Raw genomic sequence first — 18,075 nt, forward strand, 5'->3', positions numbered from 1 at the left:
TGACTTTGTGAAAAACGCTCGTGAAATGTATTTGTGAATTGAAATAAAATTAATACTAATAAGATCGTCAGTAACGACTAAAGGTGCTAAGAATATGTCTGATTTAGATTCAAGCGAATAATGACCAAGATCTAAAAGACATCTAAGTGGGATTACAATAATCCTAAGCTCAGGCTTTAAATTATCGGTCAAAAGGTATATTGCAAACGTGTTGCAAGCTTTATCAAAGCAATCACGTACTGTTACTTTGCAATGCGTAGACCTGTTTCATTTAATCCAATTCATCCCAAGCCTCCTTTTATCCGGGTGGGGAAAGAAATGAGTTTAGAGATTTGAGCCATTCTAGTAATTGGCTTCTTGCTTTATTTACATTTACATTTGAAGGCGAAGCGTAATTTTGATAAAGCTTGCTCGTCTTTTTCTAATATATTTTTCTTTGCAGTAAACAATGCTCGTTTTTAATTTGTACCTTTGACCAAAGCAAAAAAATCTTTTTTGGTATTAATTTAAAAGAAAAATTGGGAATGATAGAGAGATTTATGAAAATACAGACTCTGAGTGCAGTGTATTTAAGCCAAAAACAGTATTAGTGGTAAGCATATACTTTGTTTTAGCTTACCACATGTGTACATACATGTATGTATACAAATTGTTGACCGATGCAACTAAATAAATCCAGATTGACAATTAAAGGGACATGGACACAGTTACAACTTTAAGTTTTCAAATTTTAGTTTTCTATTTTTGCATGTATACAAAAACTTAACAAATCTATTTTTTTCGTGATTATCGAAAATTTGAATTTCTGTTGTCGAGATACAAGGAAGATTTAGTGCTCCAAACCATTTGTTATGTAAACAAGGCTCATGTTTTTGTTTACAAAAGTTAAATATACTTATACATGTATGTGTTCCTTCAAAGCAGATTTTTTTTTCAATAAAGAAGTTAATTCTAAATACAATAAGACATCTGCTATTGATTTGCAGAATCTCGTTTTGTTAAAAATATATTTTCTATATGTAAAGAAAAACAAGGCACGAGTCTTGTTTACATTACGTTCTGCATCTCCAGATCAAGTTGTAAACAATAATTTTCGACTACCACAAAGATGCAATTTATTTTTCATGTAATTTAACATACAAGTTATTGTGGATATAGAGCACTCTTTCAAATTTTAAGATATTTTTACTTGAGATTTTTATGACGCCTTTTGAGTAAAAATCGAAATTTCAAAAATCATTTTTGTCTCCGAAGTGTTTCATATTACGTAAATGCCTGCACTTTCTCGCATTACTTTATAAAATACGTTATCATCTTAAATTGAATCATCTTTTTATTAGACACAGCTTTTTACAATCCCTTAAACTTAATCAAAGAAAATCTAATTGTAAAACACATCGACAATATTCGCCAGTGTATACATTCTATGGAATTTTTCGCTGTTAGGCTGTCGAGACGATTATGATTTTTCAATGGTTGTGATAACTCCGAATAATTATTATCAGAGAATATTTCACTAAGTTTACGCGGTGAAGGCTACAAGATCAGCAAGTGCTCTGTTATAATGATCTGGAATTCAGTTAACTTTTCAGATATTGAAATTTTTAAGACATATATCAGAGAACACCAAATTAAAACGCCCGGACTTGCCTTCTTATTTAGTTTCGTGTTATTTGATGTAATACAGTTAAAGAAGCAATTTATCAAAGTCGAAAGAACTGGTATTTTAAAGATTCTGGATGTACGTTTCATGATAACTATTTAAGGACAGACGAGACGTTCCTAAATAATATATAAATTTTCCTAAGAGTTTGTCATTAAAGTATTGCTACTTAAACATGTGTACTCACAAAAAAATTGAGGTACCTTACCAGGCATTTCTGCAAGATACCAGGGGTAGTTTTTCTTATATAATCCTTTGGGGAATAAAAATAATTTTCCAATTTCAAATGTTTAAGCGTTTGGATTTTTAAAAAACGTTTAGAAACTGGTTTAGAAATCAGAATGTTATTAAAATTTTGAATATTTTTCATACATTACGAAGATATACAAAACAGATTTTGAGAAACGTCTCGTCTGACCTTAAGTATGTATCAGTTATTTGTCTATACAGTAATGACCAATTTTTTTAGACTAAGAGGAAATTAAATCATATAAAATTGTAAATTTGGAGCCTAATTTATTTCTTATTTTTACCATTTATCCCCAGGAGAAATATTAAAGACAATGAAGTGTTGGTGATCGTACGTTCAAATAAAGTTTTCAATTAATACATCTAGGCTAAATGAAATGTTTAGAATGTTTGAATTGATTACAAATTGAATAATAAAATTTAGATTTTCATTTATTTCGTTTTAGTTTCATTGCTGATATTTATCAGACAATGGCTTTTTAAGTAATAGATGTATTTTTCATACATCCTACATTTTAAATGAATATTTTAAGCCAATGGGAGAGGAAAAAAAAACAACAACAAAAAAAAAGCCACAAGAAGGAATAACAAAAATCATCGCACATGATTTTTCCATATCCAAAACTATTAAGAATCTTAATTACAAAAATGATTGCACAGTTGCAGTCAGCGCTCCAATGCATTAGCCGTATACACATTTTTGTGAGTACGAGAAATCATAATGTTCTGAAGTTGCAAGTAGATTTCTGCAAACGTCTCATACTTTTGATTTTCTCTTTGTAGTTACTTTATGCATGTACGTATACACTGCATCACGTCCACCATAAAAAAACTATAATTGTGATTGACTTGTACAAAAGAATTGAGTCTGAATTGAATATTTTCTGGAGGAAAAAAATAACAGAGACTCCACTGTTGTAGATTCCTGCTTCGAGTGCTGCATTTAATAAAACGATTTCCCCTGACGTTTCCATTGAGATTTAAAAGTATAATGATTATTAATCAAATCTTTTTAATTGCTTCTGTTTCTTTAGTAATGGGTATCAAATATTATCACAAGAATAAAACCATTCATTTACTTTGCTTATCTCTGCGTGAAATCTAAGCGACCAATGTGTCATAATTTCCCGGAATCATACTTTTCCAGCTATGAAATTTTGAAAATCCCCTTCTCTATCTCTCTCCAAGGCTATTTAGAAAGTGCAGATTTTTTTCAACAAAAGATGTGTCATCTTGTAATACGTTTTTCATTACGTAGAAACATGTTGTAGTAATTCAGACTTACTCTACCATCCACCAATAAATGTCATTTTCTGATGGATGTTCCTAAACTATTGCATTAGTTTGTATTACGTTCATATATTGTTTCCAAAGCTTTCAGAAGTTTTAAAACCTTTCGAACCATTAGCTCTTAGTCGTTAGGGTGATCTATGCGGTCGAGAAAAGTGAAATTTACATCAAAGAGCTGTCTTTACCATTATAATAACACGACCTTTCCGTCTGTATGATGTATCTAAGATTCCCAGAAAATAGTTTATTTAGACTTTATTCAGATTCGTAGAGTATTGTATACGAGTTTCATTTTTCTTTCCGAAAAGACTTAATAGAAGACTCACGTTAATGGAATATTACAAGGTGATTACTTTTTTTCTTATCCGGTGTAGACACATTTATTTCTATTAAAGTTACATTTATATGAATAACTAATTAGCACTGCAAAGCACCTCTCAAACATTAAAAATTAATTGTAGTAAAATAATTCTTGTAGATGTCCGCCATAAGATTTTAATTAACTCAAAAGTATAATGAAACAATACAAAAAATTTCGAGGTGAGCAAACAGACATCTAAAACATACGGACGTGGGATCAGGTGCCATGGATGATTAAGTTTCCCATGTCCACCCGCCAAATGCCCCTTGTCATGGTCAGGCAAATGGAAAAATTTTAAGAGGGATGTCGAAAGATATTGAATTAAAATTTTGAGCTTGACATTTGATCATCTTTACAATGAATTCTAAGGTGTAGCATTGATATAATTATATAAAGTAACTGTTGATTATCGTAATGCCTGCATGTCAGAAATCCAAATAAAACACATTAAAGGCTAATTGTTTTGTATTTTTTAATCAAAAACAAGTGTATATCTAGAAATCTCAAAGTTTTACGCGTAAGCACTCGGTCACATTCTAAATGCACTTATAATATGGCCTTGATCTTTGATATACTAAGGCGCGCAGAATTTTTCTCTCTATGTGCTTTCTCAAGCTTTCAAGCAAAATGGCGCTTTGTGTATCGATACCAGTTTCTGTAAATCTCGTACTCGCCCATACGCCCAGATAAAACTTTAATAATTCCCTTCGCAGTTGTCAAAGACATGGTTTTAAGATAAACTATTTTCTAAACGGTTTAGAAGTCGGTCAAATCGCCTTATTCATTGAAACAGATTCATAAAATGAATATTTCATACACCTCGACAGTGAACAGTGGGATCAAGAAACATTATGGTAACTATTCGATAAGATAAGATGGTTTTGTTTGCTGTTTTACGTCCCTCTCAAGAAGTTTTTTTCAATCATGTGAAGACGGAACCTCTTGCTGGTGGAGAGTTGCAAATTTTGTGCTATACTCAGCACTCTGGGCCATTGAGCATTGAGGATCTTTTTTCTTGCCAGCACCTACTGCGACACGGGACCTCGGTTACGGTTAGATCCAAAAGACCGGTCTCCATGTCCCACAGTGGGATTCGAACCCGCGACGTAAGGATCGACTCCTTACTCTACCACTGCGCTACGTACGTGGGGGACTTGCTCCTTGGAAAAAATAACAAAATTACTTGAAAGAATGAATAGCAAAGTGGACGGAGAGATGTTTCGAATTTCACTATCATAGTGCTACAGGAATATTAATGTACGATTCAAATGATAGGTCATGCTAGCTGTTATTTTATGTATTCTGTCAGTTAGTCATGACTGTGCTTTAGAATTAAACGAGGAGAAAAATGTAGGAACGCGCAGATACGAAAAACATACAAGTGCATGAGGTTCAACGTTGACTGGAAATTAGCTTCGCTTTCAGAGCAATAACACTTTTCATCCAATCATACGATAAGTGCATGCTTGCATTAAATCGCTAATGCATCTGTGCAGCCAATTTGGCATAGAAAGTCATCTTACGAATTATATACAGAAGATTAAAAGTTAAGGAAATTTTTGAAATCGGGATATTTTGACCAAAATAATTTAAGCAGCTTACTTCACAATTTAGAACCATAATTCAATTCAAGAAAAGACGAATCGAGAAAGAAGTTTAAAAGAAGGAGCCAAAACAATTGCTCTTACCTTTTAATTTTCAAAATATTAATAAAATGACATACATGTATGGAACACATTTTCACCAGTGCATTTAATTCCGAGTGACTCAGGTGACCTAAAAATAAAATGCTTTGAACTCGGTCTTTCAATTAAAAAGCCATAATTCTTTACCGAAACAGAAGCAAATTGTTCGTCCTTATTGTAAAGTATCTGATTTTTAGGGTACCTGGTTCAAAAACAAATTTCTTTTTCTTTGTAAATATATATTGAACAAATTCATATTCTATTATAACAAGTTTGAATTACAAAACCATGAAAACAAAGATCCAAATAATTATTTCTGCCCACCAGGTTTGAGCTCTAATATATCTAACATTTCAATAACTAAAAGGTTATCGCACTAACTTTGATCATTATTTCAGATTGCACTTGCTGTTTTCCTGCACGGCCTTCGTGGGGAAAAATTCAGATGAATTACAGAGAAATACGTACAGGTATTGAGCACTTCAGAATGCTCATATCTGTCTCGAAGCGAAAACTTTAAAATCATAGGGACAGAATGCAGAGAAAATTCCAAAATCCACAGGACAGTCTCGCAGTAAAAAAAATTAAAATCCGCATGACAGTCTCGCAGTAAAAAATTCAAAATATCTATGACATTCTCGCAGCGAAAATGACAAAATCCCCTAGTCACGGAGTAAAATTTTCAAAATCCACATGACAGTCTCACAAGAACATGACAGTCTCAAAGTAAAAATTTCAAAATCCACATGACAGTCTCGCAATAAAAATGTCAAAATCCACATGGCAGTCTTGCAGTAAAAATTTCAAAATCCACATGACATAATCGCAATGTTTTCAGTAAACGAAATTTCTGTTGAATAACAAGATATTGATTTTTTCGGATATTATAGTCTACAGCTAACAAGGCCGTTTCTGAGATTGTATCATATTTTTATGGAAAAATAATTTTAAAACAAGAGATTGAGATGTTTGTGAAATACTTATTTCCCCCTCAAGTAATTAGCATTTTTCTAAGTCCAAGGGGCATAACTCTGTCCAAAATGACTCGATCTTACCCGAAACAGAACCTGACCTACATATTCTCATACCGAATTTCATTTCAGTATGCGCAACCTCTGCGAAGAAAACTTGATGAACCAGAAACAGAAACTTGATGAACCGACAGACAGCAGCAAAGCAATATGCTAACCCTTCTTCGAAAGAGGGGGGAGGCATAAAAATAATATCCAAGAAACAGTCTGAAAATAAAATTTCAATCCTGTAATTGTAAGAAAATGTTTAATAAGCATACATCGAGTAAGTAAAATTAAAACAAAAATAAATTAAAAATACTAGATTTTGATTTAAGTCTGTTTTCATTTTATGGTCCTTGGTCTGTTCTGTAATTTACATCTCATTCACACTCAAAGCTCATGTATTGCTTTGTAACTCTTCATTGATTTGTATCTTTGTTCCGCCATCTTAACTAACTTGCCATAAAATAGCCATAACACCGCTTTATGAGTGTCGTAAAATAAATTGTCTCAAGAAACCCCCCCCCCCAGAATTTTTCAAGCTTTGTTAAAAAACACTATCAATTAACTATATCCGGTAGAAACACAAAGTGTCATGTAATTATAGTAGTTATTAAGTTGAACACGTGTCACTCGGACACTGACGTTGCTACAAAAACTTCTGATAAGTCCTTCACCATCATAACTTTTAGGACATTGAGGTTGCATATGTCCTCAACAATTTTATCAATTTCAGAAATGTAATGACCTTAAAACAAGAGGCCCATGGGCCACATCGCTCACCTGAGAAGCTTTGACCATTCTGTTCTTTACTAGATTTCCTCCTTGTAATACATATTGTGACCCCACCCTATCCCACTGATCATAATTTAGACAATCTGAAATCTACACTACCCCAGGATGCTTCCAAATAAGTTTCAGCTTTTATGGCCCTGTGGTTAGTGAGAAGAAGATTTTCAAAGATTTTTCCTATATATTTCTATGTAATACTTTGATTTCCCATTGTGGCCCCGCCCTACCCCCAGGGGTCATGATTGGATTAATTTAGAATCTACACTACCTGTGGATGCTTTCACATAAGTTTCAGCTTTTCTGGCACAGTGGTTCTTGAGAAGAAGATTTTTAAAGATATTTCCTTTATATTACTTTGTAAAACTTTGATTCTCCATTGTGGCCCCGCCCAATCACCTGGGGTCAGGATTAGAACAATTTAAAATCTACACTACCCCAGGATGCTTCCATATAAGTTTCAGCTTTTCTGGCCCAGTGGTTCTTAAGAAGATTTTCAAAGATTGTCCAATATATTTCTATGTAAAACTTTGATTATCTATTGTGGCCCCGCCCTAACCCCCCCCCCCCCCGGGGTCATGATTTGAACAATTTAGAATCTACATTACCCCAGGATGCTTCCACATTAGTTGCAGCTTTTCTGGCCCAGTGGTTCTTGAGAATAAAATTTTCAAAGATTTCTCCTAAATATTTCTATGTAAATTTTTGATTACCCATTGTGGCCCACCCTACCCTTGGGGGTCATGATTAGAACAATTTAGAATCTACACTACCCCAGGATGCTTCTACATAAGTTTCAGCTTTTCTGGCCCAGTGGTTCTTGAGAAGAAGATTTTCAAAGATTTTTCTATATATATTTATGTAAAACTTTAATTCCCCATTGTGGCCCCGCCCTAACCCCGGGGGTCATGATTTGAACAATTTGAAATCTACACTACCCAAGGAAGCTTCCACATAAGTTTCAGCTTTTCTGGCCCAGTGGTTATTAAGAAGAAGATTTTCAAAGATTTTTCCTAAATATTTCTATGTAAAACTTTGATTCCCCATTGTGGCCCCGCCCTTCCCCCGGGGGTCATGATTTGAACAATTTAGAATCTACACTACCCAAAAATGCTTTCACATAAGTTTCAGCTTTTCTGGCCCAGTGGTTATTAAGAAAAAGATTTTCAAAGATTTTTCCTATATATTTCTATGTAAAACTTCGATTCCCCATTGTGGCCCCGCCCTATCCCCAGGGGTCATGATTTTAACAATTTAGAATCTACACTACCTGAGGATGATTCCACATAAGTTTCAGCTTTTCTGGCCCAGTGGTTCTTGAGAAGAAGATTTTTAAATATTTTTCCTATATATTGCTATGTAAAACTTTGATTATCCATTGTGGCCCCGCCCTATCCCTGGGGGTCATGATTTTAACAATTTAGAATTTACAGTACCTCAGCATGCTTTCACATAAGTTTCAGCTTTTCTGGCCCAGTGGTTCTTGAGAAGAAGATTTTTTAATGACCCAACCCTAATTTTGTCCTTTTTTTGATTATCTCCCCTTGTGAAGGGATTTGGCCCTTTATTTTTACAATTTAAATTCCCCTTTACCCAAGGATGCTTTGTACCAAGTTTGGTCAAAATTGGCCCAGTGGTTCTTGAGAAGAAGTCAAAAATGTGAAAAGTTTACGGACGGACAGACGGACGGACGACGGACACAATGTGATCAAATAAGCTCACTTGAGCCTTCGGCTCAGGTGAGCTAAAAAAGCTTGTCAGCAAATATAATTTATCATTGAGTCAAATGCTGACTGACGTTTTTCAAACTTATTGTTAGTCCATTATTTACACACTGAATCTTCCGTTATTTTCCGATCATGACAAGGAGCACACGGCCGGTGTGACCGGTCGGCAGGGGATGCTCACTCCTCCATGGCATCTGATCCCACCTCCAATGTTTTGGAGGTCTATGTTTGCTCAACTCCTATTTTGCATTTTTTATTGGACTTTTGATCTTGAATACTGTGAGTTTTCTCCATATGTTTAATATCTGAAAGAAATACAACAATAAATTGCTACTTACTAGTATCCGGCCACCAAGATACTAGTTTTTTTATGATGATTAGCGATGTGCAGTTTAATTTATTTATTTCAGAGGTTCGATAAATTTGTTATTTAGTGTATTATGGTCAATTTATTTTCTACAAAGAATGATTTCTATTTATGATGTCCTTTTAATTTTTTCACCTTGGTCATTTCGATTCTGAGAAATTTATTCTTTTTTGTTGTTTAATTTTTACTATGTAAATGGGGCAATTCTTTTTCATGCCAGCATCTACTGCCACACGGGACCTGAATTTATACAGTGTCATCCAAAGGACTGGACTTTCCAAACCCGCGACGTAAGGATCGAATCCTTACTCCGCGACTCTAGAGCAGACGCTCTACCACTATTTCTGTAGATTGTAGAGCAAACTCTCTAACCACTGCGCCAAGCAGGCGACTGATAATTTAACAGACTAGAAATACTAGTCCGAAGTATTTGACATTTTCCAGACTTTTTAACGATTTTTATATTTTACGTACCAGGAAAACCTGGCACGTAAGATGTCAAAATCGTGAAAAAGCTATAGGAAAACGTCATATACATGTATACTTCGAACTAAAGAAATACATGTAACAGCTTTAAACAATTTCTTTGTCTGCTCTTTTACTTCCGTATATAACTGCATTAAAAAGTAAATTATGATTTCTTTTATTAGTACATGTACGAATACGTATGAACATCAGTAATCAGTATCGGTCCTTTGATTTTTAAAAAAAATATTTTTCTAATAGCTATATTTTTTCCTGAGATATAAAGTGGGCAGCTGCAGATGTTTCACTTTAACCCTCTTTCTAGATCTGTTCAAGGCCAGAGTCGCACACTCTCAGGATGTTGACACTCGTTCTGTTGATTTTCTTAAGCAGATGTCTTTCTCGGTTTTATGTCTGCAAATCAGTTCGTTATAAGTTTATTAAATGAGAATTATCATCTGTATTCAGTCCTCGATTTTTGCATTGTACAGCTTTTGTAGGTTTTGACGTCAAACACGTACACAAACTAAGTAACATTTAGAAGAAAATATTAATGGCAAATATTACAATTATGTATAAATGTTACGAATCTATTCAAAGAAAGTTCAAATAGAAACCATTAACAGAAGGCAAATTAAAGTTAAACTCTAGTACAGATGCATGGTCAAACGATATTTCCGTAGCCCACTCCATTTTTTAGGTGACCTATTGCTATCTGTTTTTGACTATGCATTCATTCTTTAAAAATCTTCTCCTCTGCTCCCTGGTATTAAACCAATGAACTGTGTTCATAGTTATAATGAGGAAGGATGCCTCTTCCATGTATTTATGAATTTCATGGCCCCTGGGTCAGGGGTTCTGGTGTTAGGGTGGGGCTCTTTTGATCACATAATAAATAAATCTTTTCCTTTGCTCCCAGATATTATGCCAATGAAATTAATATTCATGATGAAGAAAGATGCCTCTTCCAAAATGATTAATTTCATGACCCATGGGTCAGGGGTAGCCCGGGGGGATTGTTACATATTCTGAAAATGAATTAATGCTTTGAAAATCTGCTCTTTGGTATTGATTAATCATTAATGATTAGTGAAGGTGTTTTTTTCTTAAAAAATTGGGAAATATATGGCCACAGGGTCAGTGGTTCCTATGGGGCGGGGCACTATTGGATATATAATGGAATGGTATTTTTTCTTTGTTCCTCAGATCTGCCTCTGGGTATTAAGTAACCAAAGGAAGCATGCTTAGTATATAGTTATGGTTAACAATGGTGCCTCGTCCAAAATTATGATTTTCATGGCCTCTGGTTTAAAACACGAATCAAATTCAATTGTTAAAAAGTTGTTGCATGATACTCAGGTGACGTATAAGGCCCGTGGGCCTCTTGTTTTTGTTTGCAATAACAAAGGGAAAAAAATAATCCTGGTCGGCAGACATGCACAGGCTTATACGAATGTTGTCCACTTCGAACGCTTCCCATTGATGTGAACATTTTTCTTGGGAGTATTAGTATAAAAAAAACCTACATGAATAGAGAATATTTTATAATACTTAACCTACATTTTCCATGCATATTTCTATTTAAACATGCAGTTTGGTTTGAACAATTCTCATGAAATATTGCAAGAGAACAGAAACCAAGCTCAGAAATTCTTTAAAAACAAAACTTTGGAGTAAATCATACACATGCATCTAAAATCTTTATAGGTGGAATCGGGTGCCGTGTCGATCTGTTACGCAGGCAGTCTTTGAGAATCTGTAAGACAATTCAGTGTTGAACAAATCAGAAAACAAAAATACAAAAACATATTTGAAATTTAACATACTTTTAATTTACATTAACTTTTAATAACTACAGGTACCTTTTAAATTATTTTCAAGAAGAGTCAGAAAAGAATTGTTTTAAGTTATGTGGAAAAACGTACAGATATGTATAATGAGTTAAAGATGTAATATTAAATCTGAACAAGAGGCCTTGGCCCACAGGCATTATAAGTCACCCGAATATCATGTAACAACTTTCAAGCAATTGAATTTGGTTCGTGTTTTAAACCAAAAGCCATAAAATTCATTTTTTGTAAGAGGCACAATTGTTTATCATCATTATACATCAGCAAGCTAACTTTGGCTACTTAATACCCATAGGTAGATCAGAGTATAACCAAGAGAAATTGCATTTCCACATTATTACCACCATGCATGCAGTTGTGCACACCATCCCACAGGAACCACTGACCCTGGGACCACATATTTCAAAATTTTGGAAATGTAAAAATTTTATATCATCATAAATGGTTGATTACTACCAAAAAGCAAATTTAAAAGCATTGATTTATTTTCAGACTAAGTATCCCCCGTACCCCTGACCCAGGAGCCCTGAAATTAACCATTTTGGAAGAGGCGCCTTTCTTCATCATAAATATGTACTTGGATCATTGGCATATTACCCAGGGGCATTGGAAAAGATTTTCAAAGAATTCATACATTTCCACTATATAATCATTAGAGCCCTGCCCTTACACCAGAACCCCTGACCCAGGGGCCCTGAAATTCTCAAATTGGGAAGAAGCATCCTTTCTCATCATAACTATCGGTATGTACATACATGTAGTTCAATGGTTTAATACCCAGGAGCAGAGGAGGAGATTTTTAAGAATTTATACATTTTCACTATATAATCAATAGAGCCCCACCCTAACACCAGAACCCTTAACCCTGGGGCCATGAAATTCATAATATTGGAAGAGGAAGCCTTATTCAACATAACCATGTACTTGGTTAGTTTGTTTAATACCCATGGCCACATTCACAAATTTGGAAGAAGCATCCTTTCTCATTATAACTTTGTACATAGTTCATGGGTTTAATATCCAGGAGCAGAGAAGATTTTCAACGAATTTATGCAATTTACTATAAAATCAGCCCTAACAGCAGAACCCCTGACCCTGGGGCCTTAAAATTCCAAATTTTTGAAGAGACATTCTTGCTCATCATAACTTTGTACTTGGTTAGTTTGTTTATTACCCAGGAGCATGCAGAGGAGAAAATTTTTAAAGAATTGATGCATTTTCACTATGTAATCAATACAGCCCCGTCCTAACATCAGAACCCCCTGACCTAGGGGCTATGAAATTCACAAATTGGGAAGAAGCATACTTTCTCATCATAACTTTGTACATAGTTCATGGGTTTAATACCCAGAAGCAAAGAAGATTTTCAAACAATTTATGCAATTTTACTATGAAATCAATCGAGCCCCGCCCTAACAGCAGAACCCCTGACCCCAGGGCCTTAAAATTCCAAATTTTGGAAGAGACATTCTTGCTCATCATAACTTTGTACTTGGTTAGTTTATTAAATACCCAGGAGCAAAGGAGAAAATTTTTAAAGAATTTATGCATTTTCACTATATAATTAATAGAGTCCCGTCCTAATACCAGAACCCCCTGACCCTGGGGCTATGAAATTCACAAATTAGGAAGAAGCATCGTCTCGCTAAAAATTCCACTTTACGGTATTGTTCATGTATGCGCGCTTGAAATACATGTTTTCAGTTGTACAAGCATTGAAACAACAAACACATCAGTTAGAAACTCGGTGAAATAAACAATGGGAAACTAGATGTTGTAATTTTCACTATATTAAGACTTTAACTAAATCTAGCAAATGGGAATTCAATTCAAGGAAGGGTCTTGCATTGGATAAAGGTTACATTAAGAGGCGATAATAGAAGACTGGGTCTGATCCTAGATATATTGATTAATTAGACTCTATTTTTCTCAGTCCGTCTTGTAATATTCCTACAACCTTAATTCTTCAGAAAAAAGGCCCCTTCTTCATGAATATGCTTCTAGTATTAATTAAAAAAAAATAAAGAATTCATTCAAGACGAAGAGATCAGTTAAGCTTAAAACCGTGAGAATAAAACCAAATTTCATCTTACTGTAACTGAAAGGGTTAGGTCATGCGTTTAATATATATTGTGCTAAAAAATGAAATATACTGTTCATCTACATAGAACTATCAAAAACTAGTTCTGTATGCAGTTAGGTTGTCATTAAGCTGAAAAAATATCCAATTTTGATTTCACATCTTGTAATTCCTTTTCTATTTTTATTTTGGGTACTTATGATGTTAGATTCTTGGTTGCTTCAGCTTTCAGATTGACAATTCAGATTTATATCAATTTGCTGATATAAAAAAAATGAAACAATAGTTAGAAAATATTTTGAACTATTAACGAATATGATACAGATAAGGGCATAAAAAGGGATTGCCTACGTTAACATTTTGCATAAAAATCTTAGAATCTGAGAAAGCTATTAAAAGTTTTGTTTTCAGTTTACCAGCGGGAGCTCTAGGGATTGGAATAAATCAGAATTTTCTTTATTCTTCGTCGCCTTCCTAAATATGCACCTGTGAAATATTATAATGCTCCATCCTCCATTAATGAGGGATATTTTCACACAAAATTCCATTTTCCATATGTTTGATCGCCATAAATTGCTGTACTTGATTGAGATTCGTTTGTTTATTTAGATGAACGTCGTTTGAACTTGGGGCTCATTTATCATATTTTATTACAATAATGCTGGCATTATGTTCACTGTGCTTTAATGCGTTTATCATAAGCAAATAATTGGAGATCTCTTATACTATTCAGCTTGTCTGTTCTCATCATTAGTTTTCTATTTAAAAACTGATCCATTGCGATACCATTGAAAATGGCCGAAGATGTGAAAACCAATAAATTTGTTATGTAAAATTTCCAACTACCCGTCTTAAGTAACCCACATATTCCATCAAACATTTTTAAAAAAATATTTTCATCCAGTTATAAAAAAAATTAAAATATATATTATGTACTGTGGATAACAGACACTTGATTCTGTATTACATTATGGGTTAAAAAAAACAGGATCAGGGGCTTGTGATGTGGATAAAGAATGATTCACTGTATGTTGTTTAACATCCCTCTCGAGAATTTTTCACTCATGTGGAAACGCCCCACATGCCGGCGGAGAGCTGCAAATTTTAGAACCATTTTCAGGTTAGCTTGGACTTTCAGTAAGGCATGGCGTTCTTGACGTAATAATTACACAATTAGCTTCTAAAATTTACAGTTTTCCTTCATTGTTGAAATATACATGGGATGGAAATTCGGGCAAATGCCAATTAGTGTATGGAATAACCAATAACGTTGGCTCGTCCGGCAAAGAGGCGGAGCTCAATTTTAAGTCGTCTCATCATTGTCAACAACAATTTAATGCCCTGTTCACACGGAGAGTTTAATTCGAATTAAACGTAAAGTTACTGCGAATTAGTTTTAGCGTTCACACCATTTTTAAGAATTAGTTTACTGCGCATTAAATTACTTCGCATTACGTTTCTAAGAATTAAATTTTGAGGCATGCGTAATGGCAAAATTAGGTCAAATGCCACATTTCCGTGGTCAGCTTGAAGTATTTGTGCTATTTTTGAGTGAAAAACTAAGGAAAATTGTATTAAACACTTAAATGTGTGTACAGACACTGTAACATTATGTCAAATACATCTGCTCCTGCATAAGGTGACGTGATTTGCAAATGACGTCATAATAGACTTACTGACGCCTGGTCGTAGAAGTAGAATTTTATGCCCTGTTCACACGGAGAGTTTAATTCGAATTAAACGTAAGTTTACTGCGAATTAGCTTCGCTTAGCGTTCACCAATTTAGCATTGTTTAATTGAATAACCAATAACGTGTGAACGCTAAGCGAAGCTAATTCGAATTAAATTTTGACGCATGCTTGAGGCCAGAATTAAGTCACAGGACATGTGTTGGTGGTTATATATAGGTATTTGTGCTATATTTGGTTAAAAAGTTGAGGGAAAGTATGTTAATCTAAAATCAACAATTATCAAAGGAGTTCTGCATACATGATGATTTATTAATTTTTACATTAATGAGAAAGGGCATTAATTCGCATTAGTTTACTTCGCATTAGCTGTCGTGTGAACGCAATTTAACGCATTATTTTGATTCGCATTAGTTTACTTCGCATAATTTACTGCGAATTAAACGCCGTTAAACTGATGTTAAAGTCTACATTAAGCTAACCATTTAGAAATGTAGCACCAAGATTGCCACATTCTGGCTCTTACAGCCATAGAGTCTTTTTCGTACCAGTACCTACTGCGACACGAGAACTCGGTTTATACGGTACCATCCGAAGGACCGGTTTCCGCGTCACCTAGTGGGATTCGAACCCGCGATAAGGATCAAATCCTTACTTCGCAACTCTAGAGCAGACGCTCAACCACTGCGCCACGCGGGCGACGATGTGGATTTAGATGCACAAAGCATGAAATTGCAAAATTCATGTTTGGAATGAAATGTATGGAGATAACGAACAACGTTCAAGCTCGAAAGTCCATTAAACAATTTAAAATTGAAAGAGCAAAAACGGACCTAAACGAAATCAGAAGTGGGATCACGTGCCATGGAGGAGTCAGCATCCCCTGCCGACCGGTCACACCCACCGCGTGCTCCTTGTCATGATCGGGAAATAACGGAAAACCCCGTCGGTAATTCAGACTGTACACAATGGCCTAATTATAAGTATGAAAAACGACAGTGACAATATGATAAATTAAATTTGTTGACAAGGTCTCTGTATAGAACATAGAACTTACGAAATGTTTACCATTTCATTTCCGTGTGCAACAGTTGTGAAGAAAATGAACGGAAACTAAGAGGACCGACCGACAGACAGCAGCACAGCAGTATGTCCTCCCTTCTTCGAAGGGGGCATACATATAAATATATAGGAATTTTTTAAAAAGATATTCTTCTCAAAAACCAATGGCCCAGAAAAGCTAAAACTTATTAGGAAGCATCCTGGGTAGTGTAGATTCTAAATTGTTAAAATCATGACCCCCAGGGGTAGGGTGGGGCCACAATAGGGAATCAAAATTTTACATAGAAATAAACAGGGAAAATCTTTAGAAATCTTCTTCGCAAGAACAATTGGCCAGAAAAGCTGACATGTGGAAGCATCCTGGGGTAGTGAAGATTATAGATTGTTCAAAGCATGACCCCCCAGGGGTAGGGCGGAGCCTTAATAGGGAATCCAAGTTTAACGTATGTCTCGAAAAGGACATCAGAACCAAACCCCCCCCCCCCCCCACCACGAAAAAAAAAACTTCAATATTGAAGTATTCAGTTTAAAACCTTAAGTTCGCTTTTCCACCATTAATCTTAGCTTTCTAAACTTGAAAGTTGGTAATTTCACTTTTAAGTTTGTTTTTGACTTTTTCTATCTTTAAATTAAGTAAATCATGATTCAATTTTTAATTCGTTTGAAATTCCTTTTTAAAGTACTAGTTTTGCTTTTCCATCTTTGAGCTTGGCTTTTCCGAATTTAAAGCATGTTTTCATAATTATCATAATTATCACGGCTTTTCCCATTTTTTATTTTTAACCTTTTCTTTATTTTTTCTCTCATTTACAAAATATTATTATCACATTTAACAATGCTAACTTATTACGCTCAAACACACTGTTGATCAATTTACGGCTCGAGAGGTCGGTGAAGCTAGAGTCTTATATATATATATATTTTTTTGCAAGCAATATATACATGTATGGGCAAAATATCCAAACCCTACCTTTTTGTTCTCAAGATGTATAGTGTAACAGACGGACAGACAGACACTGGGAAGAACTTAACCTACATTAAGTTTGCTCTGCATATTACCTACGATTGGATCCGAGGACTTTTGTTAAATTCTAATTTATGAATAATGTATACTCTTTAGTAATAGTTGTTTAATGTTTGTTTTAAGTCCCTTCGGAAAAAGTATCACTCAAACTCAGAAGTCACCTCTTACTAGTGGAGGGCTGCAATTTTCGACCCGTATCTAGCAATTACAACCTTTGGGCATAAATTAGGAATCATTTTAGGTGCCAAAAACTTTTTGCGACACGGAATCTTGGTTGAAAGGATTAGTCTCCACGTCTAGCAGTGGGATTCGAACCACGATGTAAGGATCAACTCTTCACTCAGTGACTCTCTAGGAAATGCTTAAACCACTTCGTTTATGATTATGGTATCCATAATTCAGGGTGTACACGAGGGCCTAATTATAAGACTAGTATGAAAAACGGCAGTCGGCCTTTGACTAAATGATAAATTAAATTTGTTGACAAGGTCTCTGTATAAAACATAGAACTTACGAAATGTTTACCAAATTTCATTTCCATATGTGCTACAGTTGTGAAAAAAATGAACGGAAACTAAGAGGACCGACAGACCGACCGACAGACAGCAGCAAAGCGTTATGCCCTCCCTTCTTCTAAGGGGGCATACAAGTAAATATATAGGAAAAATCTTTAAAAATATTCTTCTCAAAAACCAATTTCCCAGAAAAGCTGAAACTTATTAGGAAGCATCCTGGCTAGTGTAGATTCTAAATTGTTAAAA

Source organism: Saccostrea cucullata, unplaced genomic scaffold (assembly GCF_032062105.1).
Source record: "Saccostrea cucullata isolate Sc308-1 unplaced genomic scaffold, CSIRO_AGI_Scuc_v1 ctg169, whole genome shotgun sequence".
Taxonomy (NCBI): domain Eukaryota; kingdom Metazoa; phylum Mollusca; class Bivalvia; order Ostreida; family Ostreidae; genus Saccostrea; species Saccostrea cuccullata.